At 45.7% G+C, this 24,773-nt stretch overlaps 11 non-coding genes and 1 pseudogene across 11 annotated transcripts; all 12 read left to right on the plus strand.

The window, feature by feature from the left end:
* Positions 1 to 85: 85 nt before the first annotated feature.
* Positions 86 to 276, plus strand: LOC130321218 (U2 spliceosomal RNA). The gene has a single exon (XR_008866979.1). It is a non-coding gene; the product is annotated as a U2 spliceosomal RNA (small nuclear RNA).
* Positions 277 to 2,356: 2,080 nt separating this feature from the next.
* Positions 2,357 to 2,547, plus strand: LOC130321230 (U2 spliceosomal RNA). The gene has a single exon (XR_008866990.1). It is a non-coding gene; the product is annotated as a U2 spliceosomal RNA (small nuclear RNA).
* A 2,103-nt stretch (positions 2,548 to 4,650) lies between these two features.
* Positions 4,651 to 4,841, plus strand: LOC130321240 (U2 spliceosomal RNA). The gene has a single exon (XR_008866997.1). It is a non-coding gene; the product is annotated as a U2 spliceosomal RNA (small nuclear RNA).
* Positions 4,842 to 6,930: 2,089 nt separating this feature from the next.
* Positions 6,931 to 7,121, plus strand: LOC130321241 (U2 spliceosomal RNA). The gene has a single exon (XR_008866998.1). It is a non-coding gene; the product is annotated as a U2 spliceosomal RNA (small nuclear RNA).
* Positions 7,122 to 9,210: 2,089 nt separating this feature from the next.
* On the plus strand, positions 9,211 to 9,401 carry LOC130321243 (U2 spliceosomal RNA). The gene has a single exon (XR_008866999.1). It is a non-coding gene; the product is annotated as a U2 spliceosomal RNA (small nuclear RNA).
* A 2,081-nt stretch (positions 9,402 to 11,482) lies between these two features.
* On the plus strand, positions 11,483 to 11,673 carry LOC130321219 (U2 spliceosomal RNA). Its single transcript, XR_008866980.1, has one exon. It is a non-coding gene; the product is annotated as a U2 spliceosomal RNA (small nuclear RNA).
* A 2,078-nt stretch (positions 11,674 to 13,751) lies between these two features.
* Positions 13,752 to 13,942, plus strand: LOC130321233 (U2 spliceosomal RNA). Its single transcript, XR_008866992.1, has one exon. It is a non-coding gene; the product is annotated as a U2 spliceosomal RNA (small nuclear RNA).
* Positions 13,943 to 16,040: 2,098 nt separating this feature from the next.
* LOC130321221 (U2 spliceosomal RNA) lies at positions 16,041 to 16,231 on the plus strand. The gene has a single exon (XR_008866981.1). It is a non-coding gene; the product is annotated as a U2 spliceosomal RNA (small nuclear RNA).
* A 2,091-nt stretch (positions 16,232 to 18,322) lies between these two features.
* On the plus strand, positions 18,323 to 18,513 carry LOC130321222 (U2 spliceosomal RNA). The gene has a single exon (XR_008866982.1). It is a non-coding gene; the product is annotated as a U2 spliceosomal RNA (small nuclear RNA).
* A 2,085-nt stretch (positions 18,514 to 20,598) lies between these two features.
* On the plus strand, positions 20,599 to 20,735 carry LOC130321239 (U2 spliceosomal RNA; annotated as a pseudogene).
* Positions 20,736 to 22,170: 1,435 nt separating this feature from the next.
* Positions 22,171 to 22,360, plus strand: LOC130321237 (U2 spliceosomal RNA). The gene has a single exon (XR_008866996.1). It is a non-coding gene; the product is annotated as a U2 spliceosomal RNA (small nuclear RNA).
* Positions 22,361 to 24,460: 2,100 nt separating this feature from the next.
* On the plus strand, positions 24,461 to 24,651 carry LOC130321223 (U2 spliceosomal RNA). The gene has a single exon (XR_008866983.1). It is a non-coding gene; the product is annotated as a U2 spliceosomal RNA (small nuclear RNA).
* Positions 24,652 to 24,773: the final 122 nt, after the last annotated feature.

A 24,773-nucleotide genomic window follows, 5' to 3' on the forward strand; every position in this document is an offset into this window, starting at 1 on the left:
GGAAAATTGTCTGGCAGCCTCCCTGACAGCAAGCAGTGATAGTGCCCATGAAGGGGACCTTGTTGGGCCCGCCCCTTTCACGGTTATCGCTTCTCGGCCTTTTGGCTAAGATCAAGTGTAGTATCTGTTCTTATCAGTTTAATATCTGATACGTCCCCTATCTGGGGACCATATATTAAATGGATTTTTGAGAACGGGGGCCGATTTCGAAGCTTGCTTCCGTCGCCCTATGCATTGACCCGATATGGCAGTATCTTCGGGTACAGTGCACCACCCCCTTACAGGGTTAAAAAGAAAGATTCCTACTTTCATTGCTACCTGCTTGCTGGCTAGCCAGCTAGCCAGCCCTGTGGGCCTTGCTGCTGCTGCAGCCAAAAAACAAAAGGTGGTGCTGCTGCTGCTTCTGCTGCTTCTGCTTCTGCTTGTGTCTGGCCCCTGTTGGAGCGTCCAGGCACAGGACTTCTGCTGCTGCTGACTAAATGGCCTCCTTAATTGGATCATTTGAGTAGCCAGCACACCTGTGCAGGTAGGGCATGACATGATAGGCAGCTGCCTTGATAGCGGGTGGGTGCTGAATGTTCCTAATTGACAAAATAAGATTAATGCTTATGAAGAAATATAAAATCTCATCCCTTCCCCAATATCGCGCCACACCCCTACCCCTTAATTCCCTGGTTGAACGTGATGGACATATGTCTTTTTTCGACCGTACTAACTATGTAACTATGTAACATAACATGGGGGGGGGGGTCTCCTGGCTGTTCACACAGGTGTGTCATTGCTGTACATTGACCATGCATTGCTTCTGTGGTATTGCAAAGGCAAAGACAAATGCTTCCAGCCATCCATTGCACTAATGGATTGGTCATCAGCTGGCTGTCTATGTCCCGCATCAATATAGACCAAAGTACAGAGGGTTAGGCTATGCTATTGTGCACCTACCTGATGCATCAGAAGGTGCGAGGCCCTTGCTAAATTCTGTGCACAGACTTTGAGATCTATGCTTTAGACTGTATCTAAACCTGCTCCAACATGGACTGACATTCTGGCCTACTTTCAGCCGATGCGACTTGTCTGTCGCTGAACAGTCGCTTTTTATGTATTCAGCACCTATGTATAATGTTGTAAAAATGCTCTAGAAGCTAAAGTCGCAGAAATGTCACACATATTTGGCCTGCAACTTTCTGTGCGACAAATTCAGACAGGAAAAATCAGTATAAATCCTTAGAAAATTATCCCCCAGTGTCTCCATCTGCTGGCGGTATTGAATAAGCATTGCTGCACTGATGGGGTATGCATTAGACGAAAAAAAAGAAGAAAAAGAAGAATAATACGCCCAGAAAAGAGGCGAAAAGGAGAAAAACGTAAAAAAACGTGAAAAAAAAGTAAGAGGAAGAGAAGGGAAAAAAAGGTGGAAATGGGTTTAAAAGTGATTTCGGCGGAGAAATATATATATATATATATATATATATATATATATATATGCGCACACACACACATAGATATAAACGTATTCTCCGTTGAGATATTGCAGCCGCTGCTGTGTCCAGGCCCAGGAGCCTTAGCACTGTGCTGTGATGTCACTCAATACCACTGACATCACTAGGTGTAAACAACATCTCTCCTTTGCTGTGTATGTGACTATGGAGCTGTTTGGTGATGTCGTCTATTACGGCCTTCATAGAAGCAACAGGAGATTGTTGCATCCATCTTGAACCCTCAGAACTACAGTGCTATGATGTCACTCACTTCCACAGGCCTTGCAGAGTGTAAACAACAACAACCCAGCTTTGTTGTGTATGTAACCAAAGGGATTTGTGATGTCACCTAGAACCTTCACAGCAGCGACAGCTTTATGAGGAGCATCAGCACTGCTCTGCCTGAGCAGAACCATCACCGCCATAGGTTGTCAAATAACCCGGATTTAACCCACACAGGTAAGTCCAATGGGGTGCAGGCATGTCCTCTATGCTTACAGCTTCCCGTGGGTGTTGGTTTGATACCGTTTGGGGACAGCCAAGGAGGCATCTGCAGGCAACAAAGGTAGGTGTGTGCTTGTGTGTGTGTTTCCTATGCAGATCCTAAGCCCAGTGTCACATGCAAGTAGGAGGAGTAAGAAGGGTTCCTGGCAAATCCGGGTTATGGATTGCATTTAAAAAGGCCCCGTGGGAGTGCAATGGGCCCCTGTCTTGCTGCTTAGCAATAATGGTATGGGTTTAGGTTCTGCTGTGTGTACTGGTGGTTGACTGCCCCCCAGCCCAGAGTGTGCATGGAAAATTGTCTGGCAGCCTCCCTGACAGCAAGCAGTGATAGTGCCCATGAAGGGGACCTTGTTGGGCCCGCCCCTTTCACGGTTATCGCTTCTCGGCCTTTTGGCTAAGATCAAGTGTAGTATCTGTTCTTATCAGTTTAATATCTGATACGTCCCCTATCTGGGGACCATATATTAAATGGATTTTTGAGAACGGGGGCCGATTTCGAAGCTTGCTTCCGTCGCCCTATGCATTGACCCGATATGGCAGTATCTTCGGGTACAGTGCACCACCCCCTTACAGGGTTAAAAAGAAAGATTCCTACTTTCATTGCTACCTGCTTGCTGGCTAGCCAGCTAGCCAGCCCTGTGGGCCTTGCTGCTGCTGCAGCCAAAAAACAAAAGGTGGTGCTGCTGCTGCTTCTGCTGCTTCTGCTTCTGCTTGTGTCTGGCCCCTGTTGGAGCGTCCAGGCACAGGACTTCTGCTGCTGCTGACTAAATGGCCTCCTTAATTGGATCATTTGAGTAGCCAGCACACCTGTGCAGGTAGGGCATGACATGATAGGCAGCTGCCTTGATAGCGGGTGGGTGCTGAATGTTCCTAATTGACAAAATAAGATTAATGCTTATGAAGAAATATAAAATCTCATCCCTTCCCCAATATCGCGCCACACCCCTACCCCTTAATTCCCTGGTTGAACGTGATGGACATATGTCTTTTTTCGACCGTACTAACTATGTAACTATGTAACATAACATGGGGGGGGGGGGGGTCTCCTGGCTGTTCACACAGGTGTGTCATTGCTGTACATTGACCATGCATTGCTTCTGTGGTATTGCAAAGGCAAAGACAAATGCTTCCAGCCATCCATTGCACTAATGGATTGGTCATCAGCTGGCTGTCTATGTCCCGCATCAATATAGACCAAAGTACAGAGGGTTAGGCTATGCTATTGTGCACCTACCTGATGCATCAGAAGGTGCGAGGCCCTTGCTAAATTCTGTGCACAGACTTTGAGATCTATGCTTTAGACTGTATCTAAACCTGCTCCAACATGGACTGACATTCTGGCCTACTTTCAGCCGATGCGACTTGTCTGTCGCTGAACAGTCGCTTTTTATGTATTCAGCACCTATGTATAATGTTGTAAAAATGCTCTAGAAGCTAAAGTCGCAGAAATGTCACACATATTTGGCCTGCAACTTTCTGTGCGACAAATTCAGACAGGAAAAATCAGTATAAATCCTTAGAAAATTATCCCCCAGTGTCTCCATCTGCTGGCGGTATTGAATAAGCATTGCTGCACTGATGGGGTATGCATTAGACGAAAAAAAAGAAGAAAAAGAAGAATAATACGCCCAGAAAAGAGGCGAAAAGGAGAAAAACGTAAAAAAACGTGAAAAAAAAGTAAGAGGAAGAGAAGGGAAAAAAAGGTGGAAATGGGTTTAAAAGTGATTTCGGCGGAGAAATATATATATATATATATATATATATATATATATATATATATATATATATATATATATGCGCACACACACACATAGATATAAACGTATTCTCCGTTGAGATATTGCAGCCGCTGCTGTGTCCAGGCCCAGGAGCCTTAGCACTGTGCTGTGATGTCACTCAATACCACTGACATCACTAGGTGTAAACAACATCTCTCCTTTGCTGTGTATGTGACTATGGAGCTGTTTGGTGATGTCGTCTATTACGGCCTTCATAGAAGCAACAGGAGATTGTTGCATCCATCTTGAACCCTCAGAACTACAGTGCTATGATGTCACTCACTTCCACAGGCCTTGCAGAGTGTAAACAACAACAACCCAGCTTTGTTGTGTATGTAACCAAAGGGATTTGTGATGTCACCTAGAACCTTCACAGCAGCGACAGCTTTATGAGGAGCATCAGCACTGCTCTGCCTGAGCAGAACCATCACCGCCATAGGTTGTCAAATAACCCGGATTTAACCCACACAGGTAAGTCCAATGGGGTGCAGGCATGTCCTCTATGCTTACAGCTTCCCGTGGGTGTTGGTTTGATACCGTTTGGGGACAGCCAAGGAGGCATCTGCAGGCAACAAAGGTAGGTGTGTGCTTGTGTGTGTGTTTCCTATGCAGATCCTAAGCCCAGTGTCACATGCAAGTAGGAGGAGTAAGAAGGGTTCCTGGCAAATCCGGGTTATGGATTGCATTTAAAAAGGCCCCGTGGGAGTGCAATGGGCCCCTGTCTTGCTGCTTAGCAATAATGGTATGGGTTTAGGTTCTGCTGTGTGTACTGGTGGTTGACTGCCCCCCAGCCCAGAGTGTGCATGGAAAATTGTCTGGCAGCCTCCCTGACAGCAAGCAGTGATAGTGCCCATGAAGGGGACCTTGTTGGGCCCGCCCCTTTCACGGTTATCGCTTCTCGGCCTTTTGGCTAAGATCAAGTGTAGTATCTGTTCTTATCAGTTTAATATCTGATACGTCCCCTATCTGGGGACCATATATTAAATGGATTTTTGAGAACGGGGGCCGATTTCGAAGCTTGCTTCCGTCGCCCTATGCATTGACCCGATATGGCAGTATCTTCGGGTACAGTGCACCACCCCCTTACAGGGTTAAAAAGAAAGATTCCTACTTTCATTGCTACCTGCTTGCTGGCTAGCCAGCTAGCCAGCCCTGTGGGCCTTGCTGCTGCTGCAGCCAAAAAACAAAAGGTGGTGCTGCTGCTGCTTCTGCTGCTTCTGCTTCTGCTTGTGTCTGGCCCCTGTTGGAGCGTCCAGGCACAGGACTTCTGCTGCTGCTGACTAAATGGCCTCCTTAATTGGATCATTTGAGTAGCCAGCACACCTGTGCAGGTAGGGCATGACATGATAGGCAGCTGCCTTGATAGCGGGTGGGTGCTGAATGTTCCTAATTGACAAAATAAGATTAATGCTTATGAAGAAATATAAAATCTCATCCCTTCCCCAATATCGCGCCACACCCCTACCCCTTAATTCCCTGGTTGAACGTGATGGACATATGTCTTTTTTCGACCGTACTAACTATGTAACTATGTAACATAACATGGGGGGGGGGGGGTCTCCTGGCTGTTCACACAGGTGTGTCATTGCTGTACATTGACCATGCATTGCTTCTGTGGTATTGCAAAGGCAAAGACAAATGCTTCCAGCCATCCATTGCACTAATGGATTGGTCATCAGCTGGCTGTCTATGTCCCGCATCAATATAGACCAAAGTACAGAGGGTTAGGCTATGCTATTGTGCACCTACCTGATGCATCAGAAGGTGCGAGGCCCTTGCTAAATTCTGTGCACAGACTTTGAGATCTATGCTTTAGACTGTATCTAAACCTGCTCCAACATGGACTGACATTCTGGCCTACTTTCAGCCGATGCGACTTGTCTGTCGCTGAACAGTCGCTTTTTATGTATTCAGCACCTATGTATAATGTTGTAAAAATGCTCTAGAAGCTAAAGTCGCAGAAATGTCACACATATTTGGCCTGCAACTTTCTGTGCGACAAATTCAGACAGGAAAAATCAGTATAAATCCTTAGAAAATTATCCCCCAGTGTCTCCATCTGCTGGCGGTATTGAATAAGCATTGCTGCACTGATGGGGTATGCATTAGACGAAAAAAAAGAAGAAAAAGAAGAATAATACGCCCAGAAAAGAGGCGAAAAGGAGAAAAACGTAAAAAAACGTGAAAAAAAAGTAAGAGGAAGAGAAGGGAAAAAAAGGTGGAAATGGGTTTAAAAGTGATTTCGGCGGAGAAATATATATATATATATATATATATATATATATATATATATATATGCGCACACACACACATAGATATAAACGTATTCTCCGTTGAGATATTGCAGCCGCTGCTGTGTCCAGGCCCAGGAGCCTTAGCACTGTGCTGTGATGTCACTCAATACCACTGACATCACTAGGTGTAAACAACATCTCTCCTTTGCTGTGTATGTGACTATGGAGCTGTTTGGTGATGTCGTCTATTACGGCCTTCATAGAAGCAACAGGAGATTGTTGCATCCATCTTGAACCCTGCAGAACTACAGTGCTATGATGTCACTCACTTCCACAGGCCTTGCAGAGTGTAAACAACAACAACCCAGCTTTGTTGTGTATGTAACCAAAGGGATTTGTGATGTCACCTAGAACCTTCACAGCAGCGACAGCTTTATGAGGAGCATCAGCACTGCTCTGCCTGAGCAGAACCATCACCGCCATAGGTTGTCAAATAACCCGGATTTAACCCACACAGGTAAGTCCAATGGGGTGCAGGCATGTCCTCTATGCTTACAGCTTCCCGTGGGTGTTGGTTTGATACCGTTTGGGGACAGCCAAGGAGGCATCTGCAGGCAACAAAGGTAGGTGTGTGCTTGTGTGTGTGTTTCCTATGCAGATCCTAAGCCCAGTGTCACATGCAAGTAGGAGGAGTAAGAAGGGTTCCTGGCAAATCCGGGTTATGGATTGCATTTAAAAAGGCCCCGTGGGAGTGCAATGGGCCCCTGTCTTGCTGCTTAGCAATAATGGTATGGGTTTAGGTTCTGCTGTGTGTACTGGTGGTTGACTGCCCCCCAGCCCAGAGTGTGCATGGAAAATTGTCTGGCAGCCTCCCTGACAGCAAGCAGTGATAGTGCCCATGAAGGGGACCTTGTTGGGCCCGCCCCTTTCACGGTTATCGCTTCTCGGCCTTTTGGCTAAGATCAAGTGTAGTATCTGTTCTTATCAGTTTAATATCTGATACGTCCCCTATCTGGGGACCATATATTAAATGGATTTTTGAGAACGGGGGCCGATTTCGAAGCTTGCTTCCGTCGCCCTATGCATTGACCCGATATGGCAGTATCTTCGGGTACAGTGCACCACCCCCTTACAGGGTTAAAAAGAAAGATTCCTACTTTCATTGCTACCTGCTTGCTGGCTAGCCAGCTAGCCAGCCCTGTGGGCCTTGCTGCTGCTGCAGCCAAAAAACAAAAGGTGGTGCTGCTGCTGCTTCTGCTGCTTCTGCTTCTGCTTGTGTCTGGCCCCTGTTGGAGCGTCCAGGCACAGGACTTCTGCTGCTGCTGACTAAATGGCCTCCTTAATTGGATCATTTGAGTAGCCAGCACACCTGTGCAGGTAGGGCATGACATGATAGGCAGCTGCCTTGATAGCGGGTGGGTGCTGAATGTTCCTAATTGACAAAATAAGATTAATGCTTATGAAGAAATATAAAATCTCATCCCTTCCCCAATATCGCGCCACACCCCTACCCCTTAATTCCCTGGTTGAACGTGATGGACATATGTCTTTTTTCGACCGTACTAACTATGTAACTATGTAACATAACATGGGGGGGGGGGGTCTCCTGGCTGTTCACACAGGTGTGTCATTGCTGTACATTGACCATGCATTGCTTCTGTGGTATTGCAAAGGCAAAGACAAATGCTTCCAGCCATCCATTGCACTAATGGATTGGTCATCAGCTGGCTGTCTATGTCCCGCATCAATATAGACCAAAGTACAGAGGGTTAGGCTATGCTATTGTGCACCTACCTGATGCATCAGAAGGTGCGAGGCCCTTGCTAAATTCTGTGCACAGACTTTGAGATCTATGCTTTAGACTGTATCTAAACCTGCTCCAACATGGACTGACATTCTGGCCTACTTTCAGCCGATGCGACTTGTCTGTCGCTGAACAGTCGCTTTTTATGTATTCAGCACCTATGTATAATGTTGTAAAAATGCTCTAGAAGCTAAAGTCGCAGAAATGTCACACATATTTGGCCTGCAACTTTCTGTGCGACAAATTCAGACAGGAAAAATCAGTATAAATCCTTAGAAAATTATCCCCCAGTGTCTCCATCTGCTGGCGGTATTGAATAAGCATTGCTGCACTGATGGGGTATGCATTAGACGAAAAAAAAGAAGAAAAAGAAGAATAATACGCCCAGAAAAGAGGCGAAAAGGAGAAAAACGTAAAAAAACGTGAAAAAAAAGTAAGAGGAAGAGAAGGGAAAAAAAGGTGGAAATGGGTTTAAAAGTGATTTCGGCGGAGAAATATATATATATATATATATATATATATATATATATATATATATATGCGCACACACACACATAGATATAAACGTATTCTCCGTTGAGATATTGCAGCCGCTGCTGTGTCCAGGCCCAGGAGCCTTAGCACTGTGCTGTGATGTCACTCAATACCACTGACATCACTAGGTGTAAACAACATCTCTCCTTTGCTGTGTATGTGACTATGGAGCTGTTTGGTGATGTCGTCTATTACGGCCTTCATAGAAGCAACAGGAGATTGTTGCATCCATCTTGAACCCTCAGAACTACAGTGCTATGATGTCACTCACTTCCACAGGCCTTGCAGAGTGTAAACAACAACAACCCAGCTTTGTTGTGTATGTAACCAAAGGGATTTGTGATGTCACCTAGAACCTTCACAGCAGCGACAGCTTTATGAGGAGCATCAGCACTGCTCTGCCTGAGCAGAACCATCACCGCCATAGGTTGTCAAATAACCCGGATTTAACCCACACAGGTAAGTCCAATGGGGTGCAGGCATGTCCTCTATGCTTACAGCTTCCCGTGGGTGTTGGTTTGATACCGTTTGGGGACAGCCAAGGAGGCATCTGCAGGCAACAAAGGTAGGTGTGTGCTTGTGTGTGTGTTTCCTATGCAGATCCTAAGCCCAGTGTCACATGCAAGTAGGAGGAGTAAGAAGGGTTCCTGGCAAATCCGGGTTATGGATTGCATTTAAAAAGGCCCCGTGGGAGTGCAATGGGCCCCTGTCTTGCTGCTTAGCAATAATGGTATGGGTTTAGGTTCTGCTGTGTGTACTGGTGGTTGACTGCCCCCCAGCCCAGAGTGTGCATGGAAAATTGTCTGGCAGCCTCCCTGACAGCAAGCAGTGATAGTGCCCATGAAGGGGACCTTGTTGGGCCCGCCCCTTTCACGGTTATCGCTTCTCGGCCTTTTGGCTAAGATCAAGTGTAGTATCTGTTCTTATCAGTTTAATATCTGATACGTCCCCTATCTGGGGACCATATATTAAATGGATTTTTGAGAACGGGGGCCGATTTCGAAGCTTGCTTCCGTCGCCCTATGCATTGACCCGATATGGCAGTATCTTCGGGTACAGTGCACCACCCCCTTACAGGGTTAAAAAGAAAGATTCCTACTTTCATTGCTACCTGCTTGCTGGCTAGCCAGCTAGCCAGCCCTGTGGGCCTTGCTGCTGCTGCAGCCAAAAAACAAAAGGTGGTGCTGCTGCTGCTTCTGCTGCTTCTGCTTCTGCTTGTGTCTGGCCCCTGTTGGAGCGTCCAGGCACAGGACTTCTGCTGCTGCTGACTAAATGGCCTCCTTAATTGGATCATTTGAGTAGCCAGCACACCTGTGCAGGTAGGGCATGACATGATAGGCAGCTGCCTTGATAGCGGGTGGGTGCTGAATGTTCCTAATTGACAAAATAAGATTAATGCTTATGAAGAAATATAAAATCTCATCCCTTCCCCAATATCGCGCCACACCCCTACCCCTTAATTCCCTGGTTGAACGTGATGGACATATGTCTTTTTTCGACCGTACTAACTATGTAACTATGTAACATAACATGGGGGGGGGGGGTCTCCTGGCTGTTCACACAGGTGTGTCATTGCTGTACATTGACCATGCATTGCTTCTGTGGTATTGCAAAGGCAAAGACAAATGCTTCCAGCCATCCATTGCACTAATGGATTGGTCATCAGCTGGCTGTCTATGTCCCGCATCAATATAGACCAAAGTACAGAGGGTTAGGCTATGCTATTGTGCACCTACCTGATGCATCAGAAGGTGCGAGGCCCTTGCTAAATTCTGTGCACAGACTTTGAGATCTATGCTTTAGACTGTATCTAAACCTGCTCCAACATGGACTGACATTCTGGCCTACTTTCAGCCGATGCGACTTGTCTGTCGCTGAACAGTCGCTTTTTATGTATTCAGCACCTATGTATAATGTTGTAAAAATGCTCTAGAAGCTAAAGTCGCAGAAATGTCACACATATTTGGCCTGCAACTTTCTGTGCGACAAATTCAGACAGGAAAAATCAGTATAAATCCTTAGAAAATTATCCCCCAGTGTCTCCATCTGCTGGCGGTATTGAATAAGCATTGCTGCACTGATGGGGTATGCATTAGACGAAAAAAAAGAAGAAAAAGAAGAATAATACGCCCAGAAAAGAGGCGAAAAGGAGAAAAACGTAAAAAAACGTGAAAAAAAAGTAAGAGGAAGAGAAGGGAAAAAAAGGTGGAAATGGGTTTAAAAGTGATTTCGGCGGAGAAATATATATATATATATATATATATATATATATATATATGCGCACACACACACATAGATATAAACGTATTCTCCGTTGAGATATTGCAGCCGCTGCTGTGTCCAGGCCCAGGAGCCTTAGCACTGTGCTGTGATGTCACTCAATACCACTGACATCACTAGGTGTAAACAACATCTCTCCTTTGCTGTGTATGTGACTATGGAGCTGTTTGGTGATGTCGTCTATTACGGCCTTCATAGAAGCAACAGGAGATTGTTGCATCCATCTTGAACCCTCAGAACTACAGTGCTATGATGTCACTCACTTCCACAGGCCTTGCAGAGTGTAAACAACAACAACCCAGCTTTGTTGTGTATGTAACCAAAGGGATTTGTGATGTCACCTAGAACCTTCACAGCAGCGACAGCTTTATGAGGAGCATCAGCACTGCTCTGCCTGAGCAGAACCATCACCGCCATAGGTTGTCAAATAACCCGGATTTAACCCACACAGGTAAGTCCAATGGGGTGCAGGCATGTCCTCTATGCTTACAGCTTCCCGTGGGTGTTGGTTTGATACCGTTTGGGGACAGCCAAGGAGGCATCTGCAGGCAACAAAGGTAGGTGTGTGCTTGTGTGTGTGTTTCCTATGCAGATCCTAAGCCCAGTGTCACATGCAAGTAGGAGGAGTAAGAAGGGTTCCTGGCAAATCCGGGTTATGGATTGCATTTAAAAAGGCCCCGTGGGAGTGCAATGGGCCCCTGTCTTGCTGCTTAGCAATAATGGTATGGGTTTAGGTTCTGCTGTGTGTACTGGTGGTTGACTGCCCCCCAGCCCAGAGTGTGCATGGAAAATTGTCTGGCAGCCTCCCTGACAGCAAGCAGTGATAGTGCCCATGAAGGGGACCTTGTTGGGCCCGCCCCTTTCACGGTTATCGCTTCTCGGCCTTTTGGCTAAGATCAAGTGTAGTATCTGTTCTTATCAGTTTAATATCTGATACGTCCCCTATCTGGGGACCATATATTAAATGGATTTTTGAGAACGGGGGCCGATTTCGAAGCTTGCTTCCGTCGCCCTATGCATTGACCCGATATGGCAGTATCTTCGGGTACAGTGCACCACCCCCTTACAGGGTTAAAAAGAAAGATTCCTACTTTCATTGCTACCTGCTTGCTGGCTAGCCAGCTAGCCAGCCCTGTGGGCCTTGCTGCTGCTGCAGCCAAAAAACAAAAGGTGGTGCTGCTGCTGCTTCTGCTGCTTCTGCTTCTGCTTGTGTCTGGCCCCTGTTGGAGCGTCCAGGCACAGGACTTCTGCTGCTGCTGACTAAATGGCCTCCTTAATTGGATCATTTGAGTAGCCAGCACACCTGTGCAGGTAGGGCATGACATGATAGGCAGCTGCCTTGATAGCGGGTGGGTGCTGAATGTTCCTAATTGACAAAATAAGATTAATGCTTATGAAGAAATATAAAATCTCATCCCTTCCCCAATATCGCGCCACACCCCTACCCCTTAATTCCCTGGTTGAACGTGATGGACATATGTCTTTTTTCGACCGTACTAACTATGTAACTATGTAACATAACATGGGGGGGGGGGTCTCCTGGCTGTTCACACAGGTGTGTCATTGCTGTACATTGACCATGCATTGCTTCTGTGGTATTGCAAAGGCAAAGACAAATGCTTCCAGCCATCCATTGCACTAATGGATTGGTCATCAGCTGGCTGTCTATGTCCCGCATCAATATAGACCAAAGTACAGAGGGTTAGGCTATGCTATTGTGCACCTACCTGATGCATCAGAAGGTGCGAGGCCCTTGCTAAATTCTGTGCACAGACTTTGAGATCTATGCTTTAGACTGTATCTAAACCTGCTCCAACATGGACTGACATTCTGGCCTACTTTCAGCCGATGCGACTTGTCTGTCGCTGAACAGTCGCTTTTTATGTATTCAGCACCTATGTATAATGTTGTAAAAATGCTCTAGAAGCTAAAGTCGCAGAAATGTCACACATATTTGGCCTGCAACTTTCTGTGCGACAAATTCAGACAGGAAAAATCAGTATAAATCCTTAGAAAATTATCCCCCAGTGTCTCCATCTGCTGGCGGTATTGAATAAGCATTGCTGCACTGATGGGGTATGCATTAGACGAAAAAAAAGAAGAAAAAGAAGAATAATACGCCCAGAAAAGAGGCGAAAAGGAGAAAAACGTAAAAAAACGTGAAAAAAAAGTAAGAGGAAGAGAAGGGAAAAAAAGGTGGAAATGGGTTTAAAAGTGATTTCGGCGGAGAAATATATATATATATATATATATATATATATATATATGCGCACACACACACATAGATATAAACGTATTCTCCGTTGAGATATTGCAGCCGCTGCTGTGTCCAGGCCCAGGAGCCTTAGCACTGTGCTGTGATGTCACTCAATACCACTGACATCACTAGGTGTAAACAACATCTCTCCTTTGCTGTGTATGTGACTATGGAGCTGTTTGGTGATGTCGTCTATTACGGCCTTCATAGAAGCAACAGGAGATTGTTGCATCCATCTTGAACCCTCAGAACTACAGTGCTATGATGTCACTCACTTCCACAGGCCTTGCAGAGTGTAAACAACAACAACCCAGCTTTGTTGTGTATGTAACCAAAGGGATTTGTGATGTCACCTAGAACCTTCACAGCAGCGACAGCTTTATGAGGAGCATCAGCACTGCTCTGCCTGAGCAGAACCATCACCGCCATAGGTTGTCAAATAACCCGGATTTAACCCACACAGGTAAGTCCAATGGGGTGCAGGCATGTCCTCTATGCTTACAGCTTCCCGTGGGTGTTGGTTTGATACCGTTTGGGGACAGCCAAGGAGGCATCTGCAGGCAACAAAGGTAGGTGTGTGCTTGTGTGTGTGTTTCCTATGCAGATCCTAAGCCCAGTGTCACATGCAAGTAGGAGGAGTAAGAAGGGTTCCTGGCAAATCCGGGTTATGGATTGCATTTAAAAAGGCCCCGTGGGAGTGCAATGGGCCCCTGTCTTGCTGCTTAGCAATAATGGTATGGGTTTAGGTTCTGCTGTGTGTACTGGTGGTTGACTGCCCCCCAGCCCAGAGTGTGCATGGAAAATTGTCTGGCAGCCTCCCTGACAGCAAGCAGTGATAGTGCCCATGAAGGGGACCTTGTTGGGCCCGCCCCTTTCACGGTTATCGCTTCTCGGCCTTTTGGCTAAGATCAAGTGTAGTATCTGTTCTTATCAGTTTAATATCTGATACGTCCCCTATCTGGGGACCATATATTAAATGGATTTTTGAGAACGGGGGCCGATTTCGAAGCTTGCTTCCGTCGCCCTATGCAATGACCCGATATGGCAGTATCTTCGGGTACAGTGCACCACCCCCTTACAGGGTTAAAAAGAAAGATTCCTACTTTCATTGCTACCTGCTTGCTGGCTAGCCAGCTAGCCAGCCCTGTGGGCCTTGCTGCTGCTGCAGCCAAAAAACAAAAGGTGGTGCTGCTGCTGCTTCTGCTGCTTCTGCTTCTGCTTGTGTCTGGCCCCTGTTGGAGCGTCCAGGCACAGGACTTCTGCTGCTGCTGACTAAATGGCCTCCTTAATTGGATCATTTGAGTAGCCAGCACACCTGTGCAGGTAGGGCATGACATGATAGGCAGCTGCCTTGATAGCGGGTGGGTGCTGAATGTTCCTAATTGACAAAATAAGATTAATGCTTATGAAGAAATATAAAATCTCATCCCTTCCCCAATATCGCGCCACACCCCTACCCCTTAATTCCCTGGTTGAACGTGATGGACATATGTCTTTTTTCGACCGTACTAACTATGTAACTATGTAACATAACATGGGGGGGGGGGTCTCCTGGCTGTTCACACAGGTGTGTCATTGCTGTACATTGACCATGCATTGCTTCTGTGGTATTGCAAAGGCAAAGACAAATGCTTCCAGCCATCCATTGCACTAATGGATTGGTCATCAGCTGGCTGTCTATGTCCCGCATCAATATAGACCAAAGTACAGAGGGTTAGGCTATGCTATTGTGCACCTACCTGAGGCATCAGAAGGTGCGAGGCCCTTGCTAAATTCTGTGCACAGACTTTGAGATCTATGCTTTAGACTGTATCTAAACCTGCTCCAACATGGACTGACATTCTGGCCTACTTTCAGCCGATGCGACTTGTCTGTCGCTGAACAGTCGCTTTTTATGTATTCAGCACCTATGTATAATGTTGTAAAAATGCTCTAGAAGCTAAAGTCGCAGAAATGTCACACATATTTGGCCTGCAACTTTCTGTGCGACAAATTCAGACAGGAAAAATCAGTATAAATCCTTAGAAAATTATCCCCCAGTGTCTCCATCTGCTGGCGGTATTGAATAAGCATTGCTGCACTGATGGGGTATGCATTAGACGAAAAAAAAGAAGAAAAAGAAGAATAATACGCCCAGAAAAGAGGCGAAAAGGAGAAAAACGTAAAAAAACGTGAAAAAAAAGTAAGAGGAAGAGAAGGGAAAAAAAGGTGGAAATGGGTTTAAAAGTGATTTCGGCGGAGAAATATATATATATATATATATATATATATATATATATATATATATATATATATATATGCGCACACACACACATAGATATAAACGTATTCTCCGTTGAGATATTGCAGCCGCTGCTGTGTCCAGGCCCAGGAGCCTTAGCACTGTGCTGTGATGTCACTCAATACCACTGACATCACTAGGTGTAAACAACATCTCTCCTTTGCTGTGTATGTGACTATGGAGCTGTTTGGTGATGTCGTCTATTACGGCCTTCATAGAAGCAACAGGAGATTGTTGCATCCATCTTGAACCCTCAGAACTACAGTGCTATGATGTCACTCACTTCCACAGGCCTTGCAGAGTGTAAACAACAACAACCCAGCTTTGTTGTGTATGTAACCAAAGGGATTTGTGATGTCACCTAGAACCTTCACAGCAGCGACAGCTTTATGAGGAGCATCAGCACTGCTCTGCCTGAGCAGAACCATCACCGCCATAGGTTGTTAAATAACCCGGATTTAACCCACACAGGTAAGTCCAATGGGGTGCAGGCATGTCCTCTATGCTTACAGCTTCCCGTGGGTGTTGGTTTGATACCGTTTGGGGACAGCCAAGGAGGCATCTGCAGGCAACAAAGGTAGGTGTGTGCTTGTGTGTGTGTTTCCTATGCAGATCCTAAGCCCAGTGTCACATGCAAGTAGGAGGAGTAAGAAGGGTTCCTGGCAAATCCGGGTTATGGATTGCATTTAAAAAGGCCCCGTGGGAGTGCAATGGGCCCCTGTCTTGCTGCTTAGCAATAATGGTATGGGTTTAGGTTCTGCTGTGTGTACTGGTGGTTGACTGCCCCCCAGCCCAGAGTGTGCATGGAAAATTGTCTGGCAGCCTCCCTGACAGCAAGCAGTGATAGTGCCCATGAAGGGGACCTTGTTGGGCCCGCCCCTTTCACGGTTATCGCTTCTCGGCCTTTTGGCTAAGATCAAGTGTAGTATCTGTTCTTATCAGTTTAATATCTGATACGTCCCCTATCTGGGGACCATATATTAAATGGATTTTTGAGAACGGGGGCCGATTTCGAAGCTTGCTTCCGTCGCCCTATGCATTGACCCGATATGGCAGTATCTTCGGGTACAGTGCACCACCCCCTTACAGGGTTAAAAAGAAAGATTCCTACTTTCATTGCTACCTGCTTGCTGGCTAGCCAGCTAGCCAGCCCTGTGGGCCTTGCTGCTGCTGCAGCCAAAAAACAAAAGGTGGTGCTGCTGCTGCTTCTGCTGCTTCTGCTTCTGCTTGTGTCTGGCCCCTGTTGGAGCGTCCAGGCACAGGACTTCTGCTGCTGCTGACTAAATGGCCTCCTTAATTGGATCATTTGAGTAGCCAGCACACCTGTGCAGGTAGGGCATGACATGATAGGCAGCTGCCTTGATAGCGGGTGGGTGCTGAATGTTCCTAATTGACAAAATAAGATTAATGCTTATGAAGAAATATAAAATCTCATCCCTTCCCCAATATCGCGCCACACCCCTACCCCTTAATTCCCTGGTTGAACGTGATGGACATATGTCTTTTTTCGACCGTACTAACTATGTAACTATGTAACATAACATGGGGGGGGGGTCTCCTGGCTGTTCACACAGGTGTGTCATTGCTGTACATTGACCATGCATTGCTTCTGTGGTATTGCAAAGGCAAAGACAAATGCTTCCAGCCATCCATTGCACTAATGGATTGGTCATCAGCTGGCTGTCTATGTCCCGCATCAATATAGACCAAAGTACAGAGGGTTAGGCTATGCTATTGTGCACCTACCTGATGCATCAGAAGGTGCGAGGCCCTTGCTAAATTCTGTGCACAGACTTTGAGATCTATGCTTTAGACTGTATCTAAACCTGCTCCAACATGGACTGACATTCTGGCCTACTTTCAGCCGATGCGACTTGTCTGTCGCTGAACAGTCGCTTTTTATGTATTCAGCACCTATGTATAATGTTGTAAAAATGCTCTAGAAGCTAAAGTCGCAGAAATGTCACACATATTTGGCCTGCAACTTTCTGTGCGACAAATTCAGACAGGAAAAATCAGTATAAATCCTTAGAAAATTATCCCCCAGTGTCTCCATCTGCTGGCGGTATTGAATAAGCATTGCTGCACTGATGGGGTATGCATTAGACGAAAAAAAAGAAGAAAAAGAAGAATAATACGCCCAGAAAAGAGGCGAAAAGGAGAAAAACGTAAAAAAACGTGAAAAAAAAGTAAGAGGAAGAGAAGGGAAAAAAAGGTGGAAATGGGTTTAAAAGTGATTTCGGCGGAGAAATATATATATATATATATATATATATATATATATATATATATATATATATGCGCACACACACACATAGATATAAACGTATTCTCCGTTGAGATATTGCAGCCGCTGCTGTGTCCAGGCCCAGGAGCCTTAGCACTGTGCTGTGATGTCACTCAATACCACTGACATCACTAGGTGTAAACAACATCTCTCCTTTGCTGTGTATGTGACTATGGAGCTGTTTGGTGATGTCGTCTATTACGGCCTTCATAGAAGCAACAGGAGATTGTTGCATCCATCTTGAACCCTCAGAACTACAGTGCTATGATGTCACTCACTTCCACAGGCCTTGCAGAGTGTAAACAACAACAACCCAGCTTTGTTGTGTATGTAACCAAAGGGATTTGTGATGTCACCTAGAACCTTCACAGCAGCGACAGCTTTATGAGGAGCATCAGCACTGCTCTGCCTGAGCAGAACCATCACCGCCATAGGTTGTCAAATAACCCGGATTTAACCCACACAGGTAAGTCCAATGGGGTGCAGGCATGTCCTCTATGCTTACAGCTTCCCGTGGGTGTTGGTTTGATACCGTTTGGGGACAGCCAAGGAGGCATCTGCAGGCAACAAAGGTAGGTGTGTGCTTGTGTGTGTGTTTCCTATGCAGATCCTAAGCCCAGTGTCACATGCAAGTAGGAGGAGTAAGAAGGGTTCCTGGCAAATCCGGGTTATGGATTGCATTTAAAAAGGCCCCGTGGGAGTGCAATGGGCCCCTGTCTTGCTGCTTAGCAATAATGGTATGGGTTTAGGTTCTGCTGTGTGTACTGGTGGTTGACTGCCCCCCAGCCCAGAGTGTGCATGGAAAATTGTCTGGCAGCCTCCCTGACAGCAAGCAGTGATAGTGCCCATGAAGGGGACCTTGTTGGGCCCGCCCCTTTCACGGTTATCGCTTCTCGGCCTTTTGGCTAAGATCAAGTGTAGTATCTGTTCTTATCAGTTTAATATCTGATACGTCCCCTATCTGGGGACCATATATTAAATGGATTTTTGAGAACGGGGGCCGATTTCGAAGCTTGCTTCCGTCGCCCTATGCATTGACCCGATATGGCAGTATCTTCGGGTACAGTGCACCACCCCCTTACAGGGTTAAAAAGAAAGATTCCTACTTTCATTGCTACCTGCTTGCTGGCTAGCCAGCTAGCCAGCCCTGTGGGCCTTGCTGCTGCTGCAGCCAAAAAACAAAAGGTGGTGCTGCTGCTGCTTCTGCTGCTTCTGCTTCTGCTTGTGTCTGGCCCCTGTTGGAGCGTCCAGGCACAGGACTTCTGCTGCTGCTGACTAAATGGCCTCCTTAATTGGATCATTTGAGTAGCCAGCACACCTGTGCAGGTAGGGCATGACATGATAGGCAGCTGCCTTGATAGCGGGTGGGTGCTGAATGTTCCTAATTGACAAAATAAGATTAATGCTTATGAAGAAATATAAAATCTCATCCCTTCCCCAATATCGCGCCACACCCCTACCCCTTAATTCCCTGGTTGAACGTGATGGACATATGTCTTTTTTCGACCGTACTAACTATGTAACTATGTAACATAACATGGGGGGGGGGGTCTCCTGGCTGTTCACACAGGTGTGTCATTGCTGTACATTGACCATGCATTGCTTCTGTGGTATTGCAAAGGCAAAGACAAATGCTTCCAGCCATCCATTGCACTAATGGATTGGTCATCAGCTGGCTGTCTATGTCCGCATCAATATAGACCAAAGTACAGAGGGTTAGGCTATGCTATTGTGCACCTACCTGATGCATCAGAAGGTGCGAGGCCCTTGCTAAATTCTGTGCACAGACTTTGAGATCTATGCTTTAGACTGTATCTAAACCTGCTCCAACATGGACTGACATTCTGGCCTACTTTCAGCCGATGCGACTTGTCTGTCGCTGAACAGTCGCTTTTTATGTATTCAGCACCTATGTATAATGTTGTAAAAATGCTCTAGAAGCTAAAGTCGCAGAAATGTCACACATATTTGGCCTGCAACTTTCTGTGCGACAAATTCAGACAGGAAAAATCAGTATAAATCCTTAGAAAATTATCCCCCAGTGTCTCCATCTGCTGGCGGTATTGAATAAGCATTGCTGCACTGATGGGGTATGCATTAGACGAAAAAAAAGAAGAAAAAGAAGAATAATACGCCCAGAAAAGAGGCGAAAAGGAGAAAAACGTAAAAAAACGTGAAAAAAAAGTAAGAGGAAGAGAAGGGAAAAAAAGGTGGAAATGGGTTTAAAAGTGATTTCGGCGGAGAAATATATATATATATATATATATATATATATATATATATATATATGCGCACACACACACATAGATATAAACGTATTCTCCGTTGAGATATTGCAGCCGCTGCTGTGTCCAGGCCCAGGAGCCTTAGCACTGTGCTGTGATGTCACTCAATACCACTGACATCACTAGGTGTAAACAACATCTCTCCTTTGCTGTGTATGTGACTATGGAGCTGTTTGGTGATGTCGTCTATTACGGCCTTCATAGAAGCAACAGGAGATTGTTGCATCCATCTTGAACCCTCAGAACTACAGTGCTATGATGTCACTCACTTCCACAGGCCTTGCAGAGTGTAAACAACAACAACCCAGCTTTGTTGTGTATGTAACCAAAGGGATTTGTGATGTCACCTAGAACCTTCACAGCAGCGACAGCTTTATGAGGAGCATCAGCACTGCTCTGCCTGAGCAGAACCATCACCGCCATAGGTTGTCAAATAACCCGGATTTAACCCACACAGGTAAGTCCAATGGGGTGCAGGCATGTCCTCTATGCTTACAGCTTCCCGTGGGTGTTGGTTTGATACCGTTTGGGGACAGCCAAGGAGGCATCTGCAGGCAACAAAGGTAGGTGTGTGCTTGTGTGTGTGTTTCCTATGCAGATCCTAAGCCCAGTGTCACATGCAAGTAGGAGGAGTAAGAAGGGTTCCTGGCAAATCCGGGTTATGGATTGCATTTAAAAAGGCCCCGTGGGAGTGCAATGGGCCCCTGTCTTGCTGCTTAGCAATAATGGTATGGGTTTAGGTTCTGCTGTGTGTACTGGTGGTTGACTGCCCCCCAGCCCAGAGTGTGCATGGAAAATTGTCTGGCAGCCTCCCTGACAGCAAGCAGTGATAGTGCCCATGAAGGGGACCTTGTTGGGCCCGCCCCTTTCACGGTTATCGCTTCTCGGCCTTTTGGCTAAGATCAAGTGTAGTATCTGCTCACTTGGTCTGGTCAGAGGGTGTCTGGGGTACCCGGCTCCTTGGCCTGGGGGGATCGTCCTTCTTAACGGAGGGACTTCACCCCCCTGCTGCTATTAGGGAGCCGGCTTAGTCCCCAGACAACGGGAGGCGATCACCCTTCACTGCCCACTCTTTGGTGGGGGAGTGTTTTTCTGTCCCTGCCTGGACACGCCTATTGAAGATGGAAGAGATCATGGACACCTCTCAATCTGTTGGAGAGGAGGTTCCTTTTTTTGGGAAGATCAAGAATGGGGTCCGGATCCTGCTGAAAGACCTTGAGAAGAAAAGAAGAGGACTTTCCTTTGTAATGGAGGAAATTCTTTTTGGAGTTTTGGAAATTGCAAAGACACAAATCCTTTCCATGTTGGAATTTCCAAAGAAAGGGTGCTTTGATGTTATTTTGGTTTCCGAAGAGGATTATGATTTATTTTGGAAGAAATTTGAGACAATCAAGTCTGATCCAGTGTGGGAGGGCGTGGAAGTCATTCCCCACTTTCCCAGGAGAGAAAGAATTTTAACGGTGAGGATGTATAGTCCTTACGTCCCTGAGGAGGATATTATAATTCTTTTGACCCAATTTTGTGAGGAAATTGCGTCACTTGGGAAAATTTATAATCAGTATGGAGTCTGGACAACAAAGTGGAGATTTAAAGTAAAGTTCAAGGAAGACGCAGATGGAAGAGTTCTTTATCCCCCTGCCCGTTTTAAAATAGGGGTTATCAATGGAGATATGTTTTTTGCAGGTATGCAGAATTTCTGTAGAAAATGCAAGAAATATGGCCATTTAAAGGAAGAGTGCACCTCAATGTGGTGCCAAAAATGCCAAAAAGAAGGTCATGAAATCGAATCCTGTAGCCAAAAAAGTAAATGTAATTTATGTAACAAAATTGGTCACATGTATGTGAACTGTCCAAAGAGGAAGAAGAAAAGAGAAGAAGAAGTTTCTGAACAAGAGCCAGAAATTAAAAGATCTGTGGTAACCCAAGAGCCAAAAATTGTTGGAAAAGAGATGATAGTAGAAGAAAAGAACATTGGAGAGCATAAGAGTAAAAAGAAAAATGAAGAGCCGGTGAGAGATTTAAGAGGATATTCAGGGTCTTTCCAAACTATTTTGGAGAGAGCTCCAGATGAGGAAAGAGAATTGTTCTTACAGGACCTGGATAATCTATTATCCACCTTTAAAGCCAAGTTGCCTGCAGTAAGAAACAAAGTTTATGATTCTTTTCGCCCTGACGTGGATCGATTTATGGTAACTTATAAAATACCGGCCTGGTTGGCCATCCCAGTAAAAAGGGAAATGGAAAAAGGAAGCTTAACCTATGGTTTAATTGATTACTTGGCAGTTTACGCCCGGAGAAAGGGAATGAATTTGTTATAATTTTGGAATGTTTATTATTTTTATTGTTGTTATAATATTTTATTTCAATTTGTCTTTTTTTAGGAATAAATAAAAGTGTTACCTGATGATGAACAAAACAATCGAGTCCATATAAGATCTTGGAGCTCTGATTGAGTTCTGAGGGCTAAAAAAAAAAAAAAAAAAAATCTGTTCTTATCAGTTTAATATCTGATACGTCCCCTATCTGGGGACCATATATTAAATGGATTTTTGAGAACGGGGGCCGATTTCGAAGCTTGCTTCCGTCGCCCTATGCATTGACCCGATATGGCAGTATCTTCGGGTACAGTGCACCACCCCCTTACAGGGTTAAAAAGAAAGATTCCTACTTTCATTGCTACCTGCTTGCTGGCTAGCCAGCTAGCCAGCCCTGTGGGCCTTGCTGCTGCTGCAGCCAAAAAACAAAAGGTGGTGCTGCTGCTGCTTCTGCTGCTTCTGCTTCTGCTTGTGTCTGGCCCCTGTTGGAGCGTCCAGGCACAGGACTTCTGCTGCTGCTGACTAAATGGCCTCCTTAATTGGATCATTTGAGTAGCCAGCACACCTGTGCAGGTAGGGCATGACATGATAGGCAGCTGCCTTGATAGCGGGTGGGTGCTGAATGTTCCTAATTGACAAAATAAGATTAATGCTTATGAAGAAATATAAAATCTCATCCCTTCCCCAATATCGCGCCACACCCCTACCCCTTAATTCCCTGGTTGAACGTGATGGACATATGTCTTTTTTCGACCGTACTAACTATGTAACTATGTAACATAACATGGGGGGGGGGGTCTCCTGGCTGTTCACACAGGTGTGTCATTGCTGTACATTGACCATGCATTGCTTCTGTGGTATTGCAAAGGCAAAGACAAATGCTTCCAGCCATCCATTGCACTAATGGATTGGTCATCAGCTGGCTGTCTATGTCCCGCATCAATATAGACCAAAGTACAGAGGGTTAGGCTATGCTATTGTGCACCTACCTGATGCATCAGAAGGTGCGAGGCCCTTGCTAAATTCTGTGCACAGACTTTGAGATCTATGCTTTAGACTGTATCTAAACCTGCTCCAACATGGACTGACATTCTGGCCTACTTTCAGCCGATGCGACTTGTCTGTCGCTGAACAGTCGCTTTTTATGTATTCAGCACCTATGTATAATGTTGTAAAAATGCTCTAGAAGCTAAAGTCGCAGAAATGTCACACATATTTGGCCTGCAACTTTCTGTGCGACAAATTCAGACAGGAAAAATCAGTATAAATCCTTAGAAAATTATCCCCCAGTGTCTCCATCTGCTGGCGGTATTGAATAAGCATTGCTGCACTGATGGGGTATGCATTAGACGAAAAAAAAGAAGAAAAAGAAGAATAATACGCCCAGAAAAGAGGCGAAAAGGAGAAAAACGTAAAAAAACGTGAAAAAAAAGTAAGAGGAAGAGAAGGGAAAAAAAGGTGGAAATGGGTTTAAAAGTGATTTCGGCGGAGAAATATATATATATATATATATATATATATATATATATATATATATATATATATATATATGCGCACACACACACATAGATATAAACGTATTCTCCGTTGAGATATTGCAGCCGCTGCTGTGTCCAGGCCCAGGAGCCTTAGCACTGTGCTGTGATGTCACTCAATACCACTGACATCACTAGGTGTAAACAACATCTCTCCTTTGCTGTGTATGTGACTATGGAGCTGTTTGGTGATGTCGTCTATTACGGCCTTCATAGAAGCAACAGGAGATTGTTGCATCCATCTTGAACCCTCAGAACTACAGTGCTATGATGTCACTCACTTCCACAGGCCTTGCAGAGTGTAAACAACAACAACCCAGCTTTGTTGTGTATGTAACCAAAGGGATTTGTGATGTCACCTAGAACCTTCACAGCAGCGACAGCTTTATGAGGAGCATCAGCACTGCTCTGCCTGAGCAGAACCATCACCGCCATAGGTTGTCAAATAACCCGGATTTAACCCACACAGGTAAGTCCAATGGGGTGCAGGCATGTCCTCTATGCTTACAGCTTCCCGTGGGTGTTGGTTTGATACCGTTTGGGGACAGCCAAGGAGGCATCTGCAGGCAACAAAGGTAGGTGTGTGCTTGTGTGTGTGTTTCCTATGCAGATCCTAAGCCCAGTGTCACATGCAAGTAGGAGGAGTAAGAAGGGTTCCTGGCAAATCCGGGTTATGGATTGCATTTAAAAAGGCCCCGTGGGAGTGCAATGGGCCCCTGTCTTGCTGCTTAGCAATAATGGTATGGGTTTAGGTTCTGCTGTGTGTACTGGTGGTTGACTGCCCCCCAGCCCAGAGTGTGCATGGAAAATTGTCTGGCAGCCTCCCTGACAGCAAGCAGTGATAGTGCCCATGAAGGGGACCTTGTTGGGCCCGCCCCTTTCACGGTTATCGCTTCTCGGCCTTTTGGCTAAGATCAAGTGTAGTATCTGTTCTTATCAGTTTAATATCTGATACGTCCCCTATCTGGGGACCATATATTAAATGGATTTTTGAGAACGGGGGCCGATTTCGAAGCTTGCTTCCGTCGCCCTATGCATTGACCCGATATGGCAGTATCTTCGGGTACAGTGCACCACCCCCTTACAGGGTTAAAAAGAAAGATTCCTACTTTCATTGCTACCTGCTTGCTGGCTAGCCAGCTAGCCAGCCCTGTGGGCCTTGCTGCTGCTGCAGCCAAAAAACAAAAGGTGGTGCTGCTGC

The sequence above is a fragment of the Hyla sarda genome, unplaced genomic scaffold (genome assembly GCF_029499605.1).
Source record: "Hyla sarda isolate aHylSar1 unplaced genomic scaffold, aHylSar1.hap1 scaffold_2236, whole genome shotgun sequence".
In the NCBI taxonomy this organism is placed as follows: domain Eukaryota; kingdom Metazoa; phylum Chordata; class Amphibia; order Anura; family Hylidae; genus Hyla; species Hyla sarda.